General features: G+C 43.2%; 1 protein-coding gene and 1 long non-coding RNA gene across 4 annotated transcripts in view; one reads left to right on the top strand and one right to left on the bottom strand.

Annotated features, from left to right (window-relative positions):
• The window catches only part of ZFAND6 (zinc finger AN1-type containing 6), a 31,948-nt gene extending 29,421 nt beyond the window's left edge, over window positions 1–2,527 (bottom strand). The window contains exon 1 of the mRNA XM_052671694.1: window positions 2,439–2,527. The gene's annotated coding sequence lies outside the window, so the exon portion shown is untranslated. The remainder of the gene's footprint in view (window positions 1–2,438) is intronic.
• A 2-nt stretch (window positions 2,528–2,529) lies between these two features.
• LOC128075184 (uncharacterized) lies at window positions 2,530–16,488 on the top strand. 3 transcript variants are annotated; one of them, XR_008203689.1, is made up of 5 exons: window positions 2,530–2,650; window positions 2,895–3,036; window positions 3,387–3,531; window positions 8,207–8,274; window positions 14,175–16,488. It is a non-coding gene; the product is annotated as an uncharacterized LOC128075184 (long non-coding RNA). The 3 variants fall into 3 exon arrangements; XR_008203687.1 differs by lacking the exon at window positions 14,175–16,488 and having other exon boundaries at window positions 8,207–14,146; XR_008203688.1 differs by lacking the exon at window positions 14,175–16,488 and having other exon boundaries at window positions 2,530–2,729; window positions 8,207–14,146.
• The last annotated feature ends 11,179 nt before the right edge of the window (window positions 16,489–27,667 follow it).

Below are 27,667 nucleotides of genomic sequence, written 5' to 3'. Positions count from 1 at the left end.
ACCTTTGATAGGATTTGCCAAACTTTCCCTACAGAACCTAAAATCTGAGCTAGAAGCATCAGCTGTTAACCCTTATGCTTGAATCCAGTACTTCATAGGACTTCAAGTTACCCTGAGGGCAACCAGGAGACCATACTTACACAGCACTTATGGCCACAGCTATCAAAGCAATGAAAACCAAGCATGTATTTCATGCAAATAAAGCATACCAGCAAAGCGTCTTTCAAGTATCTCAGTGACCAATCCTGGAAAGCTTCAACTCAGAGCACATTAACTTTAGACCCATAACAATAACAGCAGCAGAAGTTGCACATCTTATCAACAGAACTGCCCAGTGCTAGCAGAGAACGTGACAACTGCAAACACTGCTTTATGACTTTCAGGAGGAAAATAAAAGTGTTAACCTATAACTAAAGAAGCCTAACCACCTGGTAACTGTTACAATGATGAGAAATCACTTATCATTAAACATCCTGCACTTGAACTCACATTTCTGTTAACCAGGCAGCCAGTAGCTCCTTATCGCAGCACCAGGGTCAAGTTTCTTCCTCCTTTCTCCCCATCTTTCCCCTCCCAGCCACACAGCCTGGCCTACTCCCTCACCACAGCTCTGGTGCTCATCAGCCCCTTCTGTGCACCTCTGGCTCACTGATCTGGCAGGAGTTTGCTCACCTCCTGATAAGCCAGAGTGTGGCTCACCACGGCATGGGGGAATGGCAAAGCAGCTTCTCCTCTCTTCAGAACTGACCTCCTCAATTTGCTCACCTAATTTCATTTTAAAGCAAACAAACAACGTTCTACTATCTCACCAGGAATGCCCCAGGAGTTATTTGCTATCAGCACTGAAGTAATAGAATCCTCCAAAAAAATCTGTGAAATGGGGAGAAAAGTAAAATCAAAACTAGGTTCACAGTTGGCCCTGTCTCATCAAACTGGAAATTGTGGATACAACACATCTGTATTTAGATGTTGGAAGTCCACATTTTAAATAAATTGCTACTCTAGTTATTTCTTGTGCTGAAATCTAGTGGAACTCATCATTAAAAAGCCCGATTTATGAGCTCAGTTTCTGAGCACAAATAATCTATTTCCTCTTCAAACTCAAGACACTACACAGGAAGTGCAGAGACATCATTTTAAGGTCTAGGCTGAAGTTAAGCCTTCGTTACTCTTACAGCATCTGCAGTAATGCAGAAGAAAATAAACCAGCAGATTGCAGCTGCAAGTACACTAAACAGGGAAGCTTTGACAGCAGTGTAAAAGAGATTCGGTTTGCTGCCACTGAACTTTGCTCTGAGGACAACAAGAAGAAAGCACCTGACTCTCATTTGACTACTGTAATCACAGAACGGCTAAAAGCCCATTTGTTCTGTAATCTTAAATATACAGAAGACAGTAAGTTTGGAGGACTTGACAGCTCAAGAGATCAACACCAGAGCCTTCCATCTTTAAGTCACCAGTTCCAAGAGAGACCAGAATAGTAGTGATCAAAAGCCCTGTGTGAAGGCTGTGAGGGGATTAGATACAGAGATGGTTACTTGCTATCCGATTCCCAGATCACTGCATCACAGAAACTTTCTTCACATTTTGCACCTGTTTTCCACAGGTCACAAATACCCAGGACTTCTGGATTTTATACATGTTAATAAGTAGCAAAGCAGTAGAAGTGCAGCTTTGACACACTGAGCTTGAATTGTAAAAGAGGACTTTACCCTCCTGTTGTCAACTGTGTCAGTGTTACAGCATGCGCTGGTTTTGTAAAAACAACCATAGCTGTCTTTTAGTTTTATTTGAGATACTTTTAAAATTAAAAAGTTGTTATAATACTTGTTTGTAAGCTGCAGTTCTCAAACTTGCTGCATAAGAGGTCTTTGCAAATACATCAGTTTAAAAGCACACAAGCATAGGAATTTCAGAACTTTGGCATTTGAGGGATGATTTCAAAAGTTAGCAGTTTTACTAAACCTAAACAACATGTCTACATAAGGACCTGAAAAAAACACCCCTGCATGATGAAAAACACTCTTTTTCATGTTCTTATGCATTCTTCAGCAAACCATTGCGCAGCCTCTAGAGAGTCAGGCAGTCAGGGATAGCTTCTTTCCAACTTGGATTTAGTTTAAAGAGCTTGCAGAAACGCCTGGAAATGCAAGGCAGGATGGGCAAGATGAAAACAGGTTCAGAGTGTATGTTGACTGAAGGTTCTGGAGCGCAGGTTCATTGCCCTGGTATGAATAACACTACTGAAAGTGATCTCCTGCACTACCCCAGCAATATAAAGCTCCATAGCTCTTGGTAGCATACTGCTTCCTGAGAATAATGTTGCTGATAGCAAGACAAAGTCCTAGAAACTTCACTGTCCTAAGCAGTAACTAAGGAGGCCCATGCATACAAAGAATGCAACTTGGTACCCCAGGAGCCTATGGAGCACAACATACCAGACTGATGAGATTGCAGCACTCTTGAAGAACTTCCTGAGGTTTCCCTTGCTGCTTTCGATCCAAGATGTACCACTGCACAGCAATAACCAAACCTGGAAGGAACAGAGAGGTGCACATGGTAAATATCAGGCCTCCAGCAGAGCGGGGCAGTAGTTGCCTGGACAGCCACAGACCCTGCAGTTCAAATAGCTATTTCAGATCACTCACAGGTGAGCTACCATGAGAACTTACTGAAGTTTATCCACGTGTTACACTCCAACTGCTTCCTCCTGCCTAGGGAACAAGCCAGTAAGTGAACAGCTTTGATTATTATTTTTTTTAATGTTTTTCCTTCTGTTTCCCTTTTGCTCCTCTCTTGTCTCCTCATGTACAAGCTGCACAGCCACAATTGTTCTCAATCACCCAGCAGCTGCCATGTTGATATTATTAAGTTTTTTTTAATATTTTTTTAAGATCATAACAAGGAATTACATCTTGTACGGACGCACAGCTGAAGGCTGCAGCATGAGATGCCACAGAACTCATTTCAGAGCACCTGAGAAAGGATCCAAAAAGGATTTGGAAAGATTTTTCCTTGTCGTCAGGTAACTCTCGGGTGGGAAAAAAAAATAATAAAGCCAGTTTCCACTTAATTCAGCATGCTTCACCTGCATCTGTACATAATCTATAATACTCTCTGCAGCTTAAATTGAGTATGTTGAGTACAAGTCCAAGTCTATTCAGTACTTAATTAAAAAGGGAGCTGCACAACTATTAGCTGACAAGAAAATGGAGCCAGGAGTTTGGGTACTTCTAATCCCCTCCGAAATCAAACTGATTAATACAGCTGTTACAGAAGGACACACTCTTACAGAAACAGGGATTACCTTTATCTGTAACCATGGCAACTTTTCACTAGTTTATGTCAGTGCTGCTCTCCTGATAACTTGCTGCTATCTCTTTCAGGCTATTTGTACAAGGTTTTGTATGCACCATCCGAGACCGTGAAATAACAAGAAGCTGAAATGTAAACTTGCATTCTTAGATCACTCTCTCCAAGGTGTATTATGAAACACAACGTTTGTCATCCGTGTCAACAACACACGATTAGGTAAGTTGATTTTAATCTGTTATTATTTTAATGATTCCTTGTTTTGTAAGGCAAAAGCTATTTTAAGAGGTATCCTCAGAAGCACACGCAGGATAGAGGAAATCCTTCCCTGCTGAAGACTCTATCAGGAAAGCAGTAAAATCAAGGAGTGCTGCCACTGATGTGTCAGCTTTGGTACTCAGCATCACAAGGAACAAAAAAAAAAAACCAAGCAGGAACACGCTGTTATTTTGGTCAGAATAAATATATTATGGATGAGGCCAGAGCCAGGCCCCTTGTTCGAGGCTGGGCAGTAATTAATATGATTGATATGAATTAATATGAAGAACAGGTGTACGTACTGCAACAGCACATAAAGGAACCAGGCAGAACTCAAAGAGCAAAGTGACAGAAGTTAAAGCAGACACGGGAAAGACAGCAAGAAAGGAACTAGCAGATTCGCTTCCCCCAGCTGCTGAGTTACCATTATCAACAGAGGAGGACAAGCTTTCTGCAAAAGGAATCGTTTCAGAGGACATCAAGCCAAATCACTTGCTTGGAAGCAGGAGGAGGAAAAGAGCAGCTGCTTCCCCCCCCTCCTTAAAGTTCATAGGGCAGCTGACAGCGCTGCACCCTTCCGCGCAGCGCACACACTTTGGCACAGCTGATGGAGCGCGGAGCCTCAGAAAAACCTCTTAACTCCAGTAACTCTTATGCAATGCCCCCCCGTGCGGGACAAGCCCGGACAGCCACCCAGGGAACGGACTTCAGAACGGCACGGCGCACCTCGGGGCAGCTCCCTTATCCGCCCAAGGACACGCGTACAAACACCTCTGCCCCGGGACGGCTCTGCGCACGCAGCCCAGCGGCCGCGGGAGGGGCGAGGGAGGAAGGAACGACCAAAAAAGGCAGAAAAGCAGCCCCGAGCACGGCGGGGAAACAGAACAGAACGCAGCAGCTCAGCGCCGAACCGCCGCCCCCACCCGCAGCCACCGCCGGTGCCGCCGCCCCGCTCTCACCTGCTGCTGCTGCTCCCAGCCCCGCTCGCTCCTCACCAAACTTTTTCTCCCCTTTCTCCGTGTTTCCTTGCCCCGAGAGTGACGCGGGCGGGCGCTGATTGGAGGAGCCGCTGAAGGAAGGCCTGGAGGAAAGGGGGCGGAGCCGGGCCCGCCGCTAATTAGCGCAAGGAGACGGCGGCGACGTGAACCTCAGAATAGTGTTTAAAGGGACCGCGGCCCGTCCCGTGCGTTGTGTCCTTGTGAGCTGCCTGGGGCGCTGAGCCTCCGCTTTAGGTTCTGTCACGACCTACGATACGTCACACGACAGTGCTTTCTGTGTGGCAATACCGCAGCTCACGAATTGCACCTGCACTAAAGCCTGACATTGCTGCACGGGGTCGTGGGGTGACATTGAAGGGCGATGAGCGACTCGGTGGCTGTTAGCAGGCGGGGGGGAGGACGGGATTCCAGAGGGATGAAACAAAGCAAATACAAGAGGAATTTTATCTGTTGGGCCGAGACCGGGGGAGCTGTAAGGGAGGTCAGAGCAGCAGGTGAGCCGAGGCTGGGAGGAGAAATCCAGCTGTTGTGAAGCTCCAGGGAGTGAGACAGGGCAGGGAGATGGGCAAAACATTTCCATTTCTTATCAGGATATTTAACAATGTTATGGAATGCATGCTTGTTTTAGGGCAGAGGAATTTGAGACTATTCTAAGATAGGCACTGCAGGGGGACACAGGGTGTCAGCAAAAAGAAAGTCTCAGAAGAGACGTTCCATCAGTATGAGCTTCTCACTGCCTACAGTGTGAGCCCAGCAGGCAGACCTGCAAACCTGGCAAAGCACTGAATGGCAAGAAGACCCCTAATTATTATTGCTTTTTTAATATCTGAATTTGGATCAACACCAGAAAATGCTTCTGCGACCAGCGTGGAAATGCTAACATAGCTTTATAGCTATTTTGGTAGAGATTATTCACACTTGGCTGCCTTTGCTGATGCAATACGTCTTCCAAGCGGCAGGTTGCACGAGCAGAAGATGACCTGCATCTCGTGTGGGTATCACAGCATTCCCCACAGCATTATTTGGAGTGCTTTCATGGCCTTGGCAGTAATCACAAGGAGCTGTGGGGAGTGATGATCACATTCCTCCAAGCCTCCCCGTGGTCGCTTCTTTTATATAGTGTTTTATAAAGAAAACATAAAACCCCTTGGGTTCATCTGAAACTACTTATTTGTGCCAGGTTTCATCTCACTGTTAGAGATACAGAGGCTTACTAGAAGGATAGAACACGCTCTGTCTGCTTAGGGAAAGGCCAGCTGATTCTTCTGCAGTTGTGAGCAACCAACACAACAGCTGGCAGGGAATAAAAAGGGAAATGCAGACAGTGAATGAGATGGATACCTCCTGCCAGGAGATATTGACCAGCAACACATGGTGGAACAAATGTTAAGTTATGGCATCAAATGTCAAGGGGGAGCAGCAGAATGTTCAGATGTGATCTTGCTTGATTGCGAATGAAGCTCGCTGATTTTCTGACGTGCCAGAATGAGAAGGCTTAGTCACAGAAATGCTGGAGTAAGTGGATTTCTTGAAACGTTCAGAATTGGTGTTTGGTGTGGTCAGAAGCCACAACTCAAAACAGGCAAACAAGTGGAAAATAGGGAACAGAGAGTCGCGTGTCATCTGCAGAAGGGGCTGTAGTCAAACTGTTAGTGAAGAAGGTGGCTGAGATAATTGGGTAACGGGATGCAGATTAAAAAGCGAATCTTGAGCAACTGCGAGTAGAAGATGTATTAATGAAATAGGGTTCAATTTTTTCATTTGAAGACCTCAAGATTGTGAGGCCAAAAAAATAAGCGTTGTTTGGAAAGAGGGAAGCATCTGATCAGAGAAATGAGTAAAGCAGAGAAAGACCTCCTGGATTTGGAAGGATCAGAAATCAGCTAAAGAGGATGGAAGGTTACATGTGGCCAGTAAATGAAGACAAAAGACTGTTTTCTACAGAGCACAGAAAAGAAGTTAAAGGCTATTTATCCTCCTCAAGTTGATGATAGCAATAGCTTTGATTTTAAAGAGTACACAATTGTTAGCAGGACACATTGTCACTAAAAGCACATGGAGCTTGATAGGCAGTGCATGGAGATGAACATCCCAACAACCTCATTCTACTAGACATGATTTTGCTGTGAAAGAATAGTCAGAAAGGAGCTCCAAGCTCCACACTTTCAAATGGGGCTTCTTAGTGCAAGCTGAAACACCAAAGATGGGCGTGAAAGGTTCTCAGGTCTGTGGCGATTTGATGATGTATGGGAAGGTGGAACAACCCATGAACATTATTACCTCATTTACAGTGTCACAGCTGAAACAGCATTTGATCTCCTTGGCCTGCATTATTTAGATGTTTGTTGCATTTTAAGGTTCCTGTTACCTTGATACTTTGGCACAATTTATTTCCATATTCTTAAGGGCCCTCTGCCTCTCTAGAAAACATATGCAAAAAAAAATTCTGAAATAAGTTTATTCTAAGTTTTACTCCCTTCTTCCCATTATATTCAATCTATCCACCAGCATATAGGACCTTTTCCTTTGGTTCCTGTTATGTATCCTGTATACTGCTATAGCAGTATAGCAGCTTGTTATTTCTTCTTTTGCTAAAATTTTGGGAATTACTTGAGGAATCTTAGTAACGTATTCATTTTGAGATTCTTCAGAGACAGTAAACAGAAAGTCTCTTCTTCAGTTCAGTGGGCTTTGGATCAGGTGTTCAGCGTTAACATCATTTCAGTTCTTATAACCTAGTTGTTTGGGGCCCAGCATGCAGCCCCTGAGACTGCCGAGAATTTCACTGTGGCATTAATGAGAGAGGAATCAGCCTCTGCTTCCTGAGAGACAGCCTATACAAATCCAAAATAAATAACCCCCAAACTTTCTTGAACAGCTGAGTCTCAAATGAGATTTGATTTCATTCTGAATCTCGATGATTATCTTCCCGCGGTCACCCTGACCTCTGTTCCATTCCATACACTAATGGGACGAGTTGGAGTTTGTTATCCAAACCTACTGGAAATTTGGTCCTATGGTCTTTTGGCAGTGTTCTTTAATCAGCAACAATGCCAGCTCCCTCTTTGAATGCACACATTCAGAGATTTGTAGAATTCGAGTCCAAATCCTGCTTGTATTTGCAAGCCCAGAATGCCATTGACTTCAAGGGGGTTGCAGGAGCTTAGCTAACAGCCAAAATTGGCCCAAGATTTTCAGATTCCCTCATGCTTCTGTTTATATGGTGTTATCATCAAGAACTAAGAGCAAACTTTATGCTGCATTTCACTTTTATATTACATAAAGGGTATTTACTCTGCTGATGTTATACAGTTTGCAAGAAAGATGCACATATAAGAATTAAAAAAAAATTAAAACCAACACTGATTACCATTAGGACTTCCATCTTTCAGTGTGCATTTTCCAAAACAACCCAGAGATTATTTCTCACCAGGAAAATGCAGAAATGAAAATCCCATTCCTTGGCATTTCTCTATGGCATTCTGGAGTCTTACTCATCCAACCTGTGATTAAATGGTCAGTAGAAAATCAATCTAATAATGTAAAAAAAGTTAAATGCTGTGCTTTCATTCTCTGTGTGCTGGTTTCCCAATCAGATTCCCTCCCTGAAAAATCTTCATGTTTTTGTGCCTCTCAAGGGGCGGGAGCAGAAAACACACTGTGGGGAAAGCTGAATGGCCACAAAGGACTACAGGAGGAAACAAACGTAAAGACTGAGCAAGAATGGATCAAACCTGTGAAAGCAAGTAGATGGGATACCCAGCAAAGCCCATCTGACTGCCAGGCAGTCAGGGCAGCACATCTGCCATCACAGCACTGCCTCAGAGCCAGCTGCCTACTGGCACTTGGAGCTGTGGAGGGGACCTTGCAGCAAAGTGACTGCTGAGCGCCTTACTTGGACGGGGCACAGCGGAGGATGGAGATGCTGCACAGAGCCCTGCCTGCTCAGCATTTTCCAAAGTGAGGCAGATTGTTTTGCCACACCATTACAAATCTGGGAGCCTCCTTCTAGATAGTCCTGTTTGGAAATCTGGGCTGGGGCCTTTTAAAGACTTAGCAACTCCCTGGTTAAGCTTTTAATATCCACATTAAATAGATCACTGAGCGTGTCCTGGTATTCAGGAGAACAGTGGGCCATTCTTGGCTAACGAGTAACTTCTACACAAAGAAATCATTTGGTACCTCTGTGCTTTTTCTCCTCCTGCTTTGCCTGTGCATAGTGCAGTCTTTGAGGGAGGGACTGGTCCTTAACACAGCAAGCACCAGCTTCCTCTGTGCTCCTCAGTCCTCCACCAGCAGCAGCCTCTCAACCCAAGGGCTTCTGCGTAGGCTTGACTTTCACCCCGCTGTTCTACAGCATTTTATTATTAATCACTATTTAAACTTCAAATCTGCAGCCCTAAATTCTGTAATGCTAAATTATCCATATTCCATGATTGCTAAACACTTGCCCAAACAGGTGACTGGACAGGATGCCCCATGGGCTAGCCATTGCTCTAGCAGCCCAGCACCAAGCTGTGAGTTTAAGGAGCTCCTCTAGCAGGGCAGCAGCATTCCTCCAACCACCAGGAATCAAAAGCCTCCATGCACACAAGAAAGCTGCCTGCCTCAGTTCTGGTCCTCACAATTCAAGGGGAGCAAAGCTGCTGATCCCTTCGAAGCATTTAAAGTCGGCAGAGATGAGTGCATCCTTGGGGCTGCACTTGGCCAATTTTTACTTTTGCAATTTTTGTTTGCCTTCGCTTCACGTAGCAGAGCTCTTAGCTAATCATGTGTCACTGGACTTCTGGATTTAGAGACAAAGAAGTGGCTGGCCTGCTCTGTGCAAATAGCTTTGGTGCTTGGCCACAGCGGGGCATCTGGAAAGCAAACAGCACATTTGACATGGCTGTCAAGGATCTAGATACAAATGGTACAAATGACAGAAGTGTCTGTCCATCCATCTACCTGCCTGTTCAGGAATGCCAAGAGCACCAGCCTACGGCAGGGCTGACTCTCTTGTTTGTGTCGTTCCTGTCCATCTGACCTTGCTGTACCAGACAGGCTATTTGTCAGTGCCAGCGAAATCTGCCGCAACAACAGAGGGAATATCTGGTGTCAGTATCCTCCAGCTTCTTGATGGAAATATCTCATTAGAGAAACTAAACCAGTGCTTTGATTGCTCGAAAGGAAGCCATTTGTTTTGCAGAAATCTCCGAGCTGTTATTCACTTCTTGTAAAACTATAATGCCTCAAGTCTTATTCTAAAGCAGCCTTGGATAGCTGGAATGACTTGAAGTTTGCAACCAATAAAAAAATTTTACAGCAAAGCAGAGCTGATCAGTGCTTCCTAAGTGCCGTAATTAATCTTTTCTGTCAAAATGTCATCAGATTTTGCTGGATTTAAGAATAACAAAATGTTTTATTGGAGAAAGTAATAAAACAGGACATTTCCATGGCTGCAGGGATGTTTCAAATGCGTTTGACATTTGTATCTTTTCCTGAGAAAATTTGGAGCTGAAACCCTTAATACACCTAGAGCAGGCAGTTCGTCCTGGAGCAGCCAGGTATTTTGCCACAGTCGGCTTGGAGCTGCCTCAGACTTTGGCAGAGGACACCAAATGTGAAGGGGATGGCTGCTGTGCTGGTGTCCTACCTGAGGAAAGAAGCTCGTGGACTTGGCATATTGCAGCTGTAGCCCATGTGAGGACACAACTGGAGAGTCACAATACTAGAGACCTTTCCACCTCATTCCTATCCCTGCTACATTTTGTAAAACTAGATCTGGGTCACTCCTGTAATGTTAAATTTACTTTGATCTGAAGAAATTCTGGTGCCCAGTTCCCTTTATTACCTCTTAAAATCTTGAGCACTGTACAGAACAAACTAAAAACACATACCAGCAACTTACCAGCGTTACACAGAAAGTGCCCGGATGCTCTTCCAGAGCAGAAGGTTGGGGATTTGGATCATGGATAAGTCAAAAGGTGAAGAGAGGCTTTGTCTTAGCATCACTCTCCCAAGAACACTCACACTACCTATGACAGCTCAGCTAATGCTTCTTAATGTGCGGCTGTCAATGGAAGCTTCAGCCATCTGCGATTCCTGCTTTCTTTCCCACAGTTTGTTCTCTGTCCATCTTTCTTCCTCTTTGCTGCTGGCTTCCCCCTCTCCTGCTGCCCTGCAGAGTGTTTACTGCCGGGTAGTGGGATTATGACTTGCCAATAATCCAGAAGATTATGACATCAGAGCACTCCATCACATCCATTCAGCCTTTTCTGCTTTTTTCCCCTCATAAGATAAAGAGGAAAGTCAGACCATTAGAACACACACATTCTCCCAGCCTCTCCCGTGGCATCACTGCTTCCCTGCTTACATTTTTCCCTTTGCCTCCTGTGGACACGTTGGTCAAAATATACATCACACTGTGTGCACACCGACAAAATGCATCACTGTGTGTCGGCATGAGTTTCGTATGCACAAAATTTTGTGACACAGAGCTTCTTGTGCTGATCATAGACATCATAACTTTTCGGTTTGCTCGAATGCATTTCATAGCTTTCTGTTTAAAAATAGGGGAGGGGAATTTTATCCCCTTTTTTAACCATCTTTAAAGTTTGTGAGATACTTGTGCCTTGTGTTCCTCCTCAGTCCTTCAGTCTTCATAATGACTTCATGCTATGGTCTTATTTTTGCAGTAATGGCCAATTGACAATATTCTGACATTTTACAGGCTTGCAAAATTCTCCTTCCTTCGGGAAACTGCTAATTATCAGAGTTGCCACAACAAACTAATCCTGCAGAAAGAGGGCAAGGCACCGCAGTACAGACCTCAGTCATGAGGAAGTTGGAATGTGCAAGTAATTCATATTTTTCACAAGTATTGCTTTATAAAACCTACCTTACGTTGTGCTTTGCTCTCTTATGTAGTGCTCTCAGGAAGCTGCGTGGCAATATTCACCTTACCTGTTTTCTTGTCCTTACTAGTACAAAATAATATTTATACACACCACATCGAGTTCACTAGCACTCGCTGTGGATTATGGTTAACATACTGCAGTTAATTTGCTGGCATACCTAATTATACAACTGAATACATCCAGCATTAAGTTATATCTACCTGACAGACATTGATGTGGCTGTTAAACAACACAGAAGCACCCAAGCTACCTTTAAATGAAGCTCAGGCACTGCTACCAGCTTAGCCACGCCGAGCCATATGCACTGTAAAACCAGTCAGAATAGTCCCATAAATATCTGAGTTCCCAGCCTATGCCAAGCCCTGGGTTACAAAACCAGAATGCTACCAGTAAGCAGTTGGGAGGAAGGGATGGTCACCCAGCTCAGAATCCAGATGGGCTCATTTACAGCGCTGGCAGAGATGTGCTGGGGTCTGAGATGCTGGGCTATGTACTGCAGTATGAGACACTCAACCTTTTGTGCTACTTTTATGCTGATGTCAATAATGTCCAGCAAAAAACACTGGGGGAAGCACTGATCATTGGAAGCACCACAATGAAATGTGCTGGAGCCCTTGCTCTTGGAAGGGAGGAACTGGGAGAATTACCAGCCATAAAACAGAAAGCTATCTGATAACAAAATGTCCCAGTGTAGTTCAGAATCAATATTAAGTCACAGGTAAATCAGAGACAGCAAAGCAACAAGCAAAACAGAAAGTCATAAACCTTGAAGACCTGTGTATTGGTCCATATCTAACAACAAAAGTTACCTTTTCCTGTATAGCATATGATTTATAGATGCCACAGGACAAGAGGCATAACCTCACCACAGTACATAGTGAGCCTTTCTAGCACACTTGGGGCAGGTTTAATACAAGGGCAAGTATTTACACTCTTCATATTCTGCGGGAAAATTGATTGTTTGCATTGGCATCACATGTAGGAAGTATTTCAGTGGGATCAGGATTGATTCTGCTCCTGAGAAATGGGATCCTGCTAACATCTGGGGGAATATTTGAGTAAGATTTCTAAGGGGTCAGATACTGTGAAAGACTTGGCAACAAGGAGTAACTGCACATGAGCTTTACTCATTTAGCAAAGCAGAGCAGTTATCAGACACACATGGGTTGTGGAAGGATGGGGTTTTGATGTGAAGGGTCTAATACAGAGCTACAAAGATGGACAAAGACGGGGAGCACTGGCTGGGCACATTATTCCTTACTGTATCGCACATGTTAAATAAAATAAGGCCCAGAGGGAAGCACTGCAGAGCAGTGGAATTTAGGAAGACATCAACGCTTTGCTGGCTAAGTCAAGTATCAAGTGATGCTTTTTTATGGATGGGTTTTTTTATGCATGATTTCCTCCTACTGGCAGGGTGATGACTAAGGACAGATCTGAACAAATAACACTGACCAGTTCTGTGCACAGACACGAACCTTCCAGCTGCAGTTGATCCCTTCCCTGGCTGCTACTTTTATGGCCTTGAGTACACCAGAGAATCAACACTTCAGCTTTGCAGCACTCTTTGTCATGTCAGGGTAATTAAAAGGATGCCACTGCACCTGGAAGAACTATAAAAATGTCCTTATAAAAGCCTCAACAGTATTTAATATTTTATTCATTGCGATGTTGTTGTGTTTTGCCTGCAGTAAAACAGCCGCAAGGAAGCGAGGCACTACAGCTAAAGGCAAGCAAACATTTTCTCATCAACACATTACTTGAGCTCAAAGGTTTTTTTGCCTTCCTATTTTGAATCCTTGTATCTAACAACCTTCCTGCTTTCCAGAAAGAAAGAAAATTACTTCGCTAGAAGCAAGAAACTCGGCAGAGTTTAAGCTTCCATTCCTTTCAAATGCGTGGAAAGGCTTCAAAACTTTACTTCCCAGGGAAACATTTTTCATCTTTTGGTCTCACAATGCCTGAACTGCCTAGCATATAACGTTCTCTTCTGTCAGTGACTCAAGACCCAAAAGGAGAAATAACGTTTAATATATACAAAAGGACATTGATATTTGTTTTATAGAAGGTACTGCAAGCCATGCTGCACAAGCATAGACATAGCAATTAAGGGAAGATTATGAAGTTGCCAACACAACATGTTCAAAGCCACACAATTGGTTTCCAGAATACAGGTTCAGTATGTTCTTATTTGTCTACACTTCTTGATATGCTGGGAAATCATCTGTTATCAGCCTTGTTTTATAAGCATGGAGGCTGGAAACTTTGGTTGAAATTCTTAGGTGATAAGAACTCCAGAACACAGATTCCAGAAAATCACCACCAAGCCACATGTCCTGCAGTAGAACTACACATCTTGGCACCATTCACAAATGAAGTGATGTTCCCATACATGAAGTTCCCCATAAGCACACTGTTTTTCCATCCACCAACCTTGTGTCAGAGAAAAAGGACTCTTTGTTTAAGATTTACAGACATCTTGCAGCACAAAGGGAAGCAAAAGCAGGCTGGGACATCAAGAAGTCCCCACTACATTCTGCATACGCTCAGCTCATACATACATACACACAGGATGTCTGATTCATCCTAATTCCTGAATGTAAGTAGAGGAGTCCCAGGTGGAGATTGTGCCAAGAGTGCTATAAGCACCATGACTAACATCCATCATATGTAGTTTGTTTTCCCATATATTTTTTTTTCTTTCCAGGGGAAGGACTGCACGCCTTGGCAGATACCATTGTATTTTTGGATATGAAGAGCTCTAAACTCTAGGAACTGCATCCAGCACAGGAAGCTCAGAGTGGTGATGTTTGAGACAGCAATAAGTTCCCAAGGGAATGAATTACTACTCCTGGAGACTTGGAGTCTTTCACCCACCTGGCTGAGCTGCACACTCACTTTGCAGCATCTTGTTTGGCCAAGAGCATGGCTGCCAGCCCGTTAATTAGTCTGAATGGTGAGGTATGCCAAGCTCAGCCTTTCTAGCATCTTGCTATAAGGCTCAGATTTCATCAAGGGAAGGAAAATTAGAGAAAGCTTGGAAGAACAACATTAAGAACCTGGTCTAGTGGGAGGTGTCCCTGTGTACAGCAGGGGGGGTTGGAAATAGATGATCTTAAAGGTCCCTTCCAACCCAAACCATTCTATGATTCTTAAAATGCAATCAACCTAATTGCACCAAGCCAAGTAAAGGCAAAAAGAGACAAATGTGCCAAGCCAAAGCCAAACCTTTGGCACATTCAGCCACATGCTGAAGGCACAGACTCTGGGACATTCAGCCCTATTGTGACTTTTGTCCAACACCAACCCACTGACACATTCTAAAAAACAAAGTCCTAGCAAAAGGACTGTTTTCTTAAAGAAGTCCTATATATATCCAAACATGGAGTTATTTCATTGTCGTGAAAAAAAATCAAACCCCACGTTTAGGATGGAAAAGGTAAATCACTCACTTGGTTTCACTGAGTGCTTTCAGCAACAGAATCAGTGTTGGCCATTCTGATCGTTTTACTGTAAGTGTTTCAGTAAATAACTAAAAAAAAGAAAGAAGAAAAAAGGCACTGCGTGTAGCTCATGAAAAATAGGTGCCCTGAGTTTCTAGCCTTCGTGGGTGTGCCTTAACTTTAGAAAGCCCAAAGGCAAATAGAAAGCATGCATTTTATTGTTTTTGATCATCCTTGTGATTTTAAGTCATGCATGACTTTTCTAGGAGGCCTGACTCACAGCATTCTAATATGCTCATATTGGGTTGCAGCATCCCACAAAAAATGAAAACAACTGTAAGAGCTGTAGGGAGATGCCTACCCAGGTGAGAGAGGCTCATGGCAGCCCGGTAGGCAACAAACACTCGGCATTTGCCAGTGTTTGCAGTTTCATACCCACACCTGGCAGTTGGAGCCCAGCACTCCTGGTGTTTATGGGAACAGAGAAAGTTAACAAAGAGCAAGAAGAGGCAAGGAATTCCTGCCTAATGCAAAGATAGGTGAAAGTTTATCCTGGGAAAAAACAGACTGAATCTCTAAGAGCTATCAATGTGTTAATGAAAGGTTGGGACAACAGAGTTTGTATTGCAGAGCTGGTAACAAGAGATTCTTGGTTTCGTTCTGATTTTGCCAGTGACTCACAGAGCAGCATTAGGCTTCTTCACTTCTCACTTCAGAGTGGGTTTGACTTAACTGTAGACCCAGAAGCTGTCACATTTACTCATGTTGAATAATACTTTCTTCCCTGGTGACACTATTTATGAAGTAAGAAGCCTCAAAAAACGTGAATGAGAATTGCTGCAGAAACAAGGAGATATGATGCATCTTCAGCACAAAGATGCTCTGAAGCTTCTCTCATTAGGTCTAATGCCTAATGCATTTCTTAATTAGCTGAGCCACACATGGATAAAGGGATCAGTTACTACTGGGAGCAAATGAACAGAAACAGGTTTGGAGCTCAGATTTGATCAGTTTGAGAGCCCAATGAGTCCTCATCCATCATAGCTGGGGTGAGGTGACCGAGAATCATGGAGCACCCCTTCCATACCTGAAGCAGGAGTAGAAAAGGTGAGGAATTCCCAATATCTTTCTGGAGATGGTCCTGAAAGTCCCCATCCTCAAATCCAAGACACTGCATCCAAACAGTTGCAGATCAGTTGACAGACCCTAGATTTAGAAAGTAAGCTCCATAGAAACTAGGATTTGTTATAGTTGTCGGACTGTGCCTGTGTTGTTCAAATACAAGAGGAGAACTGCTGATACCTTCTCAGATTTCAAATGAACTACATGCAAAATTAATTCAGGCCAACGTTTCATTAGTGCTCTTATGAAGGCCCTTGTGTTTACATTTCTGACTGGTAAATATTTACATTGTTTTCCTTTTCTCAGTGATCTCAAAGAAAACACCGCCTTGTTAGATCTCCCAATTCCTATATTACCTGATTTACACTTATTGTCATTACTTCAGTGCAAAAAAAAAAAAAATAATAAAAATAAAGAGGCCGGGCAGCTAAACATCATTGTGTACTAAATGCTTCAGAACTTAAAGCTGCAATAAAACCCTCAACTTTATGCTCACTAGCTCAACAACTTCACACCCCCCCTTTTATTACATATCCATAACTTACAGCAACATAAAAACACATCATTGTTTCTCTTGATAATTCTACCATCCTGCTATTTTATGAGCCTACGAGGACATGCACCAGGTACCATATCTTGAGAAAGGAACTGGGTTACTGCCAAATAAAACACTCAGACCATTACTATGGCTAATATGCCAGGAACGTTCACAATGGGTTTTTAAATAATCCTCTACATTTATATTACATCATTTATCCTGAAGAGAACCGCGGTGGTGTGGAGGCTCTTTGGTAAAAGGTAGCTGCTGCTAAGCTGGAGGAAAGGTGACAATCCTGCAGTGTTACAGAGCGTAGAAGGTAACGAAGCAAAGAACAATACTGCAAGTTAATTGCTTGAGTTGGAGTTTGATGAAGACATGACATGCTGCTCCTTGTAGATGTCCCACAGTGTTTATGGGCCAAGTTTCATCTCTTGAGAGTGATGGCTGTTCCACCAGCATCAGGTTTGCCACTGTCACACCATTCCCAACTGAATTCAGGAAAAGGATTGCGACTTGGACAGTGAGAACTTCACTTCTAACATCACATAATTTTCTGTAGGAAGTTCCCTAAGCAGTCTGGTGACTTGTGAAGCCCAGCTCTCTTTGGCTTAGGAGAACTTCAGCATAACAGCTTTACTCACTGCAGTCCACACACGATAATGCGTGGGAAGGTGCATGACAGGCAGCCTTCAGCCAGAGAGGCGTAGGCACTCTGTGATGTCTGAGTTGTAATGCAGATATAGCGGACTACTTAACACACAATGAATCCTCCCTAGATGTGGTAGGAGGATCTATAGCTACCTACTGGACTTAGAGATGCATCATCAGTGCATTCCCTCAGTCTGCTCTATCTTCTGCTTCAGGAATGGCTATGACACATTATTGAAAGACGAGGAGATCAGAGTAAAACACGGGGAAGGTGAGCAATTCTTCTATTTTGTCATTTTCTGCATTCATTATATTTAGTTACGAGCAGATAGCTCTCGACAGACTGACCACATCATGTCACTTATATAACCCAGCCCTGTATGAGTGGAACAGCAGTACAAGGGAAGATCACTGACCAGACCATCCTTGATACTCCAGTATCCATCACAGACAGCGCTCACATCCCAGGACATCTCTATTTTCACGCCAGTCTCCTCCCCTTGCTCACAGCCCTGGGAACAAGGCATCCACATTACTGAATCTTCTCTCTGGTTCCCATTGTGTCAAATGCTATTTCAGATGGTGCTTGTTATGCGTGCTTAACCAAAATCATTAGGCAAATTATTTAGCAGGGCGTACAGGGATTTTAGCAGTGGGATTTCCATTAATATGGCCAGACGTGCACAGCTAAACCTCTGCACTAAGATCTGCCTGCACAGTATTGCCTTAATAATCTTCTCAGTAGTTTGTTTTGTCTATACAGAGATGCTGTAGACAAAGCGAAGGTAAAGCTTTACAGATTTTAATCAGTCAAAAGTCAATACTCCCTTGCTTCAGATTCCTCTAACCAGAAGGAACCCTGTAATGCTGTATGACAAAAAGGGAATGTGCCAAATTAAAAGCAACATAATAACTGGAACTGATTGGTATTGATCTGTCCTTTGTAAGCTGATAACCCAACTGCTCTCCTCAAAATAAATTTGTACAAATTCCTTAAGAGGCAACAGTGACTGCTGCAATAATTCCCCCACAATAACAAGTCAGCCTGCACTGACTCAGCATCCTTCCTAGTTTAAATACATTGGAAGGCACCAAAATCCCAAACTTCATTAAAGGGTGGCGATTGGAGAGACTTCAGCATTAGTCTTTGTAAACTATTACAGACACCTTGGCACCACATCCTAACATGCACACAGTGCAGGAACATTGACAGATAACACCACTGCAGGTGCTGAGCTTTAACAGTTAACTTCTTGTTTATCATTTTGGTTGTTTAACAACTGAACCTGCTGCAAAACATACCCTGGCATCAGCAGCCGAGGACAAGCTTTCAGTCAGTACTAAACAGGTATTTCAAGGTGTGAAGATGGATTACAACATCCCTGCCTCTAATCCCACTGCACCACCATTCAGACAGCTCCAAAAAAAATCACATGCAAGTATCACCTATACTCAGGATATCAAGAAGAGTTTAAACTGGTGTTGTCCACCTTGATCTATGAAGCTGGAGCAGTTCAGATTCTGCTTCACAAGAAGCTGAGCTATCTCCACAGTAGGGACAGAATGGAAGAAGAGAGAGGAGGGAGAGAATAGGAACCACAGCAGTTTTACAAGGCATCAACAGGCATGAATCAGAGCCCCCATTCTGCATTGTTAGCTCTGTGAAACCATTAAAAGGAATGAAATTGTAAAGCTGTGGGGGATTCATCTAGCTAGCAGAACTGTCTTAGCTGGAAATTATGAGCTATACATAAGGAGGCACTAATTGAAATTCTGTGGTTTGTATTAGCAAATAGGGCAGACTAGACAGTCTGTTTCAAGTATACACTTTTAAAAATAAATACTTATCAGAAGGAATCTATCTGGACTTTATTCACACCCAGTTGCAACATGGTTGATGTAAATGCAAAGCAGAAGCAAAACACAACCAAGTCATAACTGCAGCACTACTTCAGAGAGATGACAACACACGGTATAAGGCAGCAGAATGGGAGTACAACCCCTTTTTACGGCTGGTGGCTAATAAATAAATCTTGTACTTCTGCTTGTAAACTGAGCACATTTGGTCTGGCCTCACTGAAAGCCAATAATCCTGCAGCTTGGAAGTGACATTTTTACTGAGTCACTTGTCACAGCAGAACACCACTTGCAGTGTATTATTGGGGTTGTAAACATTTGCCTCAGCACTCCTATCTTGTTAGCGTTACCAAAAGTCAGGGAAGAGGTCTGCTGAACTTAAGCCCTATTTCAGACTTTGCTGTCCTGCTGTTTCCTCAGAAGACAGTGGAAGTATTCACAGCTTTTTAGGATGGAGAGAGCATCTTTAGAGGCCCTGCCTCTCTCCTCTCAGGAGGACATACTGACAGTAAAACATGTACAAGAGGCTGCAAGGCCAGGACTTGAATCTGCAGAAGAGAAGAAAAACACTCGAGATGATGTTTTAGGATGAAAACATCAGTTTCTCAAAGAGATATAATAGCATGAGACTCAATGTACCTAGATCTCCTACTGATTTCAGAGGCCACAGTTAATGCAGACAGCCTTGCTTGGCAAGGCAATACAACAAAACCCAGTATTTTCTTTGTTGGGCATCCAGCTGCATGCCAGTAACAGAAAACTGGGCTACATCATGCAAGCATGTTGTGCTTCTACCATCTAAGAGATATTAGCTTCTATTAGATTACAAGTTAATTAACAATAAATGTGGTTTATCGCTATTGCAATTACTTCCAATTTTCCATTTGCACAACATTACATACTGACAGAACTATTTCTTCACTTAAAAATGAGATTTCACCCTTTCATGAAATCTACCATTTTAAACTACTTTGGAGAACCACACAAGTTAATTTAGTACACTAAGCACTTAGTAAAGAATCTTCCCATGACTGAATAGGAACCCTCTCAAACTGACTCTCTTGGAAGAGTAGCTTCTATACAACAGTTAAAAAGGAAGAGTGTTTTCAGGAGGAAGGAGCTCATATCAAAGATAAACATGTAGGAAAATGAATTGACTCAGACACCAGCAGCAGTTTAACAGAATAATCTTACAGCCAGCAAAGCTTACTGTAAAAAAAAAAAAAAAAAAGTAATTGGAAGAGATGGACTGGATCAAACCATCCTTCAAATTGCATAACCAGCACTCAGACTTTGGTAACTTCTCTAAAACATGTCTGGAGAATTACAAGTTCTGCAGCTCTGGCACTTTTAAGGAAGATTCATCAGCTATCCACAGTGCCACAAAGGAGAAGAATGGGATCCAATAAACAAACAGCAATATAGATACCCAACCCAACAGATCAACCTACAGCATACAACATTAGGCTATGTTATTAAAAATATCATGAGCTTTGTCAGCAGAGATCAGGATCTCAGTGAGAGACAACTAAACAGCATCACTGACTTCAGACAAGGAACAGAAAAAAAAAATTAGGGCCCTGATTCACACACAGCTAGCAAAGAGCTAGAATGATACAGCTCTGAGTCAGCTTACCTGCTACAGCTCTACTGGATACATGCCTACAAACTCACTGCCAACAAACCCAACCCACCTTCCTGGAAAGGCTGCTAAATACGGGCAAAAGGCAGCCACCTGACTGCAATTCTCTAATTTCCTCTATGTTAGAAGTAGGGAAGTGACTCACAGAGAGGCTAGTTGCTTTCTCAAGGTCAAAGCTGTGCCATAAGTTGAAAATATTTGCTGAATCAACGAATCTTTTGGAGCAAGCCTCTCGCAGATGGGGAAACAGAAATTAAAAGAGCTAAAGGGCTCTGCTAGACCATACAAACACCAGCTTTTCTACAGAGTATAAAGGCTGTACGTTTTGTGGTTTGCTACCTTTTGTGGAGATTGCTGGTCCCTGCCAAGGCATTCAGCTAACAACTGAGCTGTGCTGACCAGAGACAACAGTTCCTCAGTCCCTCACAGGCAGCCAGAAAAATGAACTCCCCTTTGAGTTGTAAGAGCCATTTATTAACTCAAGAATATAAAGGGTGAATGAATGTAAAGCAAACTAATTACTTTTGATGGGGGCTTTTTGGATCTGAGTTCAAAGTTGCAAAATAGATTGGGACTGGCTGCTTATTGTCAAGCCTCCAGAAGGAGATTAAGGGAAAGGATAAAGCAAGGATGCTGCTACCGTTTACATTGCTTGAGCACTGGCCACTGGATACGCATTGCTCAGAGAGAGATTAACAGTTATCCAGCACAAAGAGCAATTAACAGCCTTGTCTAACTCAGTCCCATTCTCTCTGGCCTTGCTGCAATAAACCATGTGAAACTGCCTGTTTTATTTGCTGTCACTCTTTTGTATTGTTAGTCTGCTGTGATGTCATATTTAAAAATCAGGAATAATTAAAAAAAAAAATAAAGGAAGAGATCTTTTAAATAAAGTTCCTTCCCCTTGAAAATCAATAACTTCAGGCTTCATTTAGCTTCCCGTAGGTAGATTCACGTCTCTGCACAGATGAAGTTACTGAAATCAATAGAGCTTTGCTGAGGCACAAGGGGTCAGTCTGTGCAGTGCTCCTCTGATTTCATGAGCGAAGCACTCGCTGCTGGGTCCAAGCTTCCATCTGCATTTGGGCTTTAAAAGGTTTCTCTGCTCTAGAACAAACTACGAAAGCCCTTGATTAAGTCATTACGATGCGTAATTCCCTGGCATGCCAAGAATCTAGTCCCAAATTGACACAAAGGCAAGTCTACTAAGGACGAACGGGTGTTCTGGGGTTTTGCTGTGAAAACTCCAAATGACGTATGCTGGACTGCTGGTGCAGAGTTCAGTTGCTCGTGCTACAGATAGCCGTTGAAATGCCTCACTGATTAAATGTGATTGCAACAAAGATGACCACAGTCCTGCATCTGCTTCTTTGGGAAGCCAGCCTGGTGCTTTGAGTAGGCTCAGCACTTCTCCCAGCACTCATGAGCCGAGGCAGGAGACTCCTCCTGAGTTTCAGCGGTCAAACAGCCAGCACAAGGCAATCCATGCTTCCAGTTGGGGCACCCAGGTATTGCTTTACTGTCCAGAACATTCAGCACAAACAGCAAATACTTTGCATTGAGATTAACCGAAAGTGTGCAGAAGAGCTCATCCTTCTAAAGACCCCATCATTTGGGGGTGTGACCAGGCTCCATCATCAGCATCATGACTAACACACTTGCAGCTTCAGCTCCCTGCATGGACCAAGAGCTCGATATACTGACACAGTGGGACATTAGGTTTCTGAGCTCTTCCTGGGCCAATGCAGGACATTTTATTCTACAATAAACAGTCCCATATCGTAGGCTGTAAGTGGACGGAATTAATTTAATACCAAATTTTAGACTCTTTGAAAGTCTTACCGAACTGCAGTGTAGTCTGAGCCTTCCTGCTATGTTAGGTGAAGGACTTAAAGAAAGAGTCCAGAAATGTGATAAAGCCCAGGCTCTAAGCACCGCAACAATTTCATGCAAATACACAATTGAGGAGGTAAAAAATTACTGAATTAGGGTTCAGAAATGTGTTTTAACATGAATATTTATTTTTGAGCATATGAAACTTGCTAAATTCATGTTACACATTCATGTCCTAAACATAATTCCTAATCAAAGCAGATCCAGATTGATTATAACAGACAAAAATATCTGCATGCCATTGAATTTTTAAAATATAATTTAAAATAACTCCAGACAATTTGAAAGGGGAATAAAAATAAATGCACTCTCAGAGTGGACCCTGCATGTAAAACAAACTACTGGTGAGTTACGAACCTCCCTGAAGGGTGATTTATGGTATAGAAATACCAGTGCTGCTACAACTCTCTTTTATACAATAATGAACAGATATCATGAAAAGGGGCTAAAGTGATTTGTTTGAAAGATACACTACCTTCTAAAGGCAACATATTTAATCTATGAATCACCAACCCTTCAGCCAGTGCAGAGGTTTCTGGTATTATCAGGAGCAGATGCAGGCTTGATCTAAATGAGGGAGAAGCATGGAAGCAAGCATACTCCTGGAGGGCTGAGGCCACAGCTGTCTCAGATGTGTGCCACCACATTTTAAATGTCACCACAATTTAGAGTATCTTTAAAGCACTGATGCAGCTGATGTTGAATGCCTGTCTCTCCTGATAGCATTGCATCCAGAGATTCAGATCAAAATGAAAACTGCACATTAAAATACAAATGGACCTTGCACATGTTGACATTGGACTCTATAATGGAATGAGCCAAAAGTCAAGAGCACTCTTGCCTTATGGCAGTGGAGATCACAAAATCTTGGCTATCATGTTGAACTATGAGCATACTGACATATCTTGACTTATTTCATGGATATTTACAATCAGATTTTTTTTTCCTTTTTTTTTTTTCTTTTTTCCTTTTTCCACATCTAGGAACAAGTATTTTCAGCAATGAAGCTGGATTCAGCCTGAAATTTTCCACTGGGATCTGCAAGGGCTTGTTAAGCTTCAACCAAAACTGGCTGAAGGTAAGTAAGAAGTAAGCCATACTTTTTTGAAGGTAAGGTAGCCTTACTTTTCCATGGCTCGCTGCCAACAGTCTATGACTCCTTGTTCAAATTATCCTAATCCCGGATAAACATTTGGAAAGGCTTGTGAGAACTTCGAGCAAAACACGTGTCCATGCACATGCGCACGATGACACGTGGCACACGAGCGGTGGAGCAGTGTGCTTGGCTGCTTCCTTGACTCATGATGATGAGAGAGGCTTGGATCCACAAGAAGCCAAGTTCTGAGCTGAGTTACCAGAGGAAGTCACAGGGCACTGATGGACCCTGAATAACACAGCCAAATTGCTGTGTGGTATTTGGGGAATGGGAGAGAGCTTGTGCTGTATTGCTCAGCACACCAGGGCTATTCTGCACCGCCCTACAGCTCAGCAGAAGGCTCCTTGGTTCGTGTATGCTGAGGACTGCTCCTGCTTTCCAACTGGCCTAGAATATCTCAGCTGGCCAAACAGATGCAAATATATCTGCACCCTCCTTTCCACCCCGGAGCTCCTCTTGTGTGCTCTGTCAGCATCTCCTGAGATACACAGCACACAAACTGGCTCCAAGCCTTTTAGTTGCCACACAATTTGAGATCTAGGATCCTCAGGAGTCTCATCGCTGCAGAGCTGCGTCTCTGTGCTGCAGAGAATCCCAGAGCGCTGCCTTGGTTGTGGGCACCCAAGAGGGACGAGGAGCTGAGCCTGCAGCCAAGACGGCTGCGACTAGGTGGCAGCACTCCACTGGGCAAACCGAGCCGGGACTTCAGCGACAGCCAACGGCAACTGGAAAGAAAGTCAGATTGCATATCCCAATCTGTAGGAAAATGGAGTGGAGCAGAAGTGACCAAACCCTCCCTTACATCAGGGCTGTGCAGGACAGCTGGAATGTTAGAAGTGAACTGAGCAGCTCTTTTGCAATGAAGCTCAATGCCACACACACACACACGCACAAAATCCTGATTTGGACATCAGAAAGGGAAGAAAAACAGAACAAATCTGTAAGAGCTTTCTCAAAAACTCACTGTTCCTCCAGACAAAGCCTGGCTGTCTTAGAAGAGTTCACAGTTCCCAAATTCACCTGGAACTGGAACAGCTCTGGCAAAGCAGATGCAACACAAATAGTTCCAAGGAGCTGTCATTTTGGCTTAGTTTTGTTTGAAACAAGATAAGATACCATCATCTCTTACCAGTCAATTTTATGAGAAACTGTCAACTCACTTCCCATCTGTGCTGGAAAATAAGCCTTTTCAGGTTAGGTGAGGATGTGGAGTCAAATCCACAGAGCACAGATTTAAATTAAAGTACCCGAAGTCCCTTGCTATGCCAGCAAGCAAAGAGAGGGTTTGAATTTGAGCTTCCAAGTCAGGCAGGTTTCTATTTCAATGGTATTGTCAACATTTATCATGTACAAAAGAGAAAGAACATACAGGCAAGAGGAAAAGAAGGAAGCAGCAAGAGTGCACAATATGCAGCACTGAGGGGATAGAGCAGGTGGAAAGAAGAATGGAGACACATTATGTTAAAGGTATTTGCTTATAACTACAAAACGTGGATGAGATCTGGTAGGATAAAGGAAGGCACTGCCTAGTGTAGATAATGAGAATCAGAGCACTACAATGCAGGTAAGAGACCTAAAGCTGACTTCTTACAGTGCTCAGAGCTGAACAGTAGAGCTTGGGAAGGTAGAGCTATGTACTCTGGTCTAACCTTATAAATGCACATATATACATACACACACACATATATACACATATTAAGACATAGCAACTGTCACAGCTACTAAACATCCAGCACTTGGAATCACACCCTGCACAGCATACTACTGAAAAGAAAACGTGTCTGACATTGAGGTCAACAGGCTTGGGGCAGCTTCAACAGCTACATCCCGAATTATGGCCACAGGTGTCACACCTTGCTGCTAAAGGTGTCTGCTGAGAGCTGAGAAGCTGAGCACTGAGCTTCACCCTTCAGCCCTGCAAGAGATCAAGGGGCTGGAAGTGCAGCATTTGCACCCAAATTGCCAAGGTATTAACATGGATTTCTTTCAGTAGTGGTGACGTATTCATAGCCTTATCTGATCACTCCCTTCAGAATCCTAAATGCTCCACTAATGAAGAAATATCAGCCTCTGCCTGTGTTCTGATGCTGTAGATGGTGAAAAAAACAAAACCTGTCTCCTCAAGTACTGCTCACTGTCCCCATATTCAAGGATTACTTGTATTCAGAATGAATACAACAAGCTTTTCATTAATCGATTATTGAGAGAGTCAAGAGTGATTTATAACCTCACAGAATGTGCAATATAGAAGAAGGGTTCTCATGATTTTTCCTCGAGTACTTCTTGCAGCCCTGTCTGCAGCAAGCACTTGACAGGAGAGGAGCTGAGCAGAGCCATGCTACCCCATCCCAGAAATTTTTGCCCAGGTTGAGTTGAATTGGAAGAATTAAGAACCATCATATTTTTATTTTTTTCCTTTTTTTTTTCTTCTATTTGCATTACCCCCCACCCCTCCACACCCACACCCCCAAAAAAAAATAATGTTGGCAGTTTGCTGACGTCGCTGAGCATAACAGAAGCAAAGCCAATCTGCCAAAGCAGCAGCTGGAGGTATGGGATGGAGAACACCTCTGAACCTTCAAAGTGAGCTCTGGTTGGTAAGACAGTGTGTGTGAAGGAGACAGCAAGCTTCCCACCCCAACCTGATGCTGCCACTGGGCAGCATCCAACACGTGAGTTTTTCCAGCTTACCTCCCACCCAAACCCATTCTGAACACAGTGAACACAACATCAGCCAGCTCTGCTTCCAACAGAAAGTGAGTCAAATATTTTCCTTGTAACCAAAGTCATTGATGTCTGGGCTACACTGATGATGATGGCTTGAGGTTTCAAACTTCGCTGCACATGGAAAATTACTGTGTCACTCTGAGCCAGGTTCGCCACATACAGGAGAAAAACCCTGAGAAGGAAGTGGAAAGTATGCTTTTCTAATCAATGGCTTTCTGCAAAACTGAAGTCAGAGCAGCAGCATCCACAACCTGGGGGGGACAAACCAGACCTATAAATACAGCACATTTGCGTCACAGCTCTAGACAGGCTTTGCTCCAGCGTGATCAGCTGCTCTGAAGTCTTTGCAGTGGGGTGAAGCTCTCGCCACAATTTCACCCTTTAGGAAAGTCAGAACTGGGTTTGTCAAGAAAGAGCGGGTTTGACATCTCTGCCTCTTATCCCCTCAAAAAACTGCCTGATCAAAACGTAGAATTGAAGAGTTGCCACTGTAGGTATCATGCTAATTTTGTTATTTGTCAAGAAAGAATCAGATGGTATCACACATTACCAGCTTCACCCTGTATTTTCTACTTCATGTTCTGACACACTGACTGCATTAGCATTGTCTTTTATACTCAAATTGTTTTTCATACCAAATTCCCTATGGGGGAAAGAAATCTTTGAAGCCATCCATTCAAATCTTCAAAGAAGGACCTTGAAGAGCACTCACAGAGTGTGAGAAAGTTTGGAGAAGGAGATCATGCTATAAAGTTGGTTTTCCCCTTTTGCTTTCCATACTTTTACCACTGCTGAGCTTCCTCTGCCAGTCGTTACATAAAGCTCCCTGCTTGATGGAAAAGCTTTGTCCATTTCTCCATGCTGCAAACTTCTACCAGATTCTTCCAAAATTTGTGACGTAGAACTGACCCACATGCAGTGGTTCTGCAATGCAGACCGCTGCTTTAACCTGTGGTAATGAAGAGATTTGGGGTGCAGGATGTTGGGGGTTAAGAGCAGACTGCATATTCCTATAAGCATGCACTTTTCAAGACATTTTTTTAAGCTGGATCTCTTCCAGTGTTACATAGCAAAAGACCCTAGGAAATGCAAACTTATACTGCTGAAGAACGTGGTAAAAGATGGCAGATTCAGTTTTAGAGTCATACTGTCTGTAAAAATAATAAATCAC

This window comes from Tympanuchus pallidicinctus, unplaced genomic scaffold (assembly GCF_026119805.1).
Source record: "Tympanuchus pallidicinctus isolate F22 unplaced genomic scaffold, pur_lepc_1.0 scaffold12, whole genome shotgun sequence".
Taxonomy (NCBI): Eukaryota; Metazoa; Chordata; class Aves; order Galliformes; family Phasianidae; genus Tympanuchus; species Tympanuchus pallidicinctus.
Note: the sequence above shows the minus strand (reverse complement) of the source record. Positions and strands in the feature narration are given on the sequence as shown.